Genomic DNA, 958 nt, shown 5'->3' on the forward strand with positions numbered 1-958 from the left:
TGATGTTACTAGCTAAGTTACTCTCACTATGAGCAGTCTTAGGAAGATACTCCCTCCTTCACAGTTTATTAGGCGCGCGCGTACCCCTTGGTCACCAATTTAACCTATATAATTTAAATTATATAATATAAAAATTATATCATTTGAAAATAGAACATCTGAACTTTCTAATGATATAATTTTTATAACATATAACTAATGCTAACTTGATCAAATTTGCGACCTAGGGGTACGCGCGTGCCTTATAAACTGTGAGAGAGGGAGTACTCAAGTTCCAGCTAATCTAAAACGTCCTTAAATTCTAAGTGTCAGTTACAGCATGTAAGCGTAGGTTACTGCATGTTGTGGACGGACTTAGATTATTCTACTCGCATGGCCACATAGATGGAAACGCCTGGAACATGGAAGGAGAGGTGGCATGATTATTCCAGGAAGTAGACGGAGCAAGATCTAGAAAAGAGGAAATGTTGGTTCGGTTGCAATCTAGACGGGAAGTGTGTGTAGAAGCCGAACAGGTTAAAGTCTAAGAAAAAAGAGCTTAAACCGCAGAGCATGCATGGCATGCTTATTTACATGATACTAGAAGGACCTCGCACGCGTTGCTGTGCGCCTTGAATATTTTCGGTGTATTGTGCTTTCAAGATATTGAATATTTTCAGTGTATTGTGCTTTCAAGATAGATTATTCATAAGTACTATACTATTTGGGAACTAACATCTTTTTTGTAAGAGTTTTGAATTTTTTTTGAGATTAATGTGAAGCTAACACGTATGCTATTTGGTAGTTTTATTCTTGTAGGGTTTCTTCTAGGTGCAGTTTTGGTGCCCTGTAGAAATTTTCTTTTTAGTACGATTTGGTCAGTCCTCTTCCTTCTTTGCTTTAGCATGTGTCGTGTTGGTAGCTTAAGCATGTGTCTTTTGCTGTTTGGGGTGGGCCTCTGATCCAGGTTTTGTCTGGT

Source organism: Lolium rigidum, chromosome 3 (assembly GCF_022539505.1).
Source record: "Lolium rigidum isolate FL_2022 chromosome 3, APGP_CSIRO_Lrig_0.1, whole genome shotgun sequence".
Taxonomy (NCBI): domain Eukaryota; kingdom Viridiplantae; phylum Streptophyta; class Magnoliopsida; order Poales; family Poaceae; genus Lolium; species Lolium rigidum.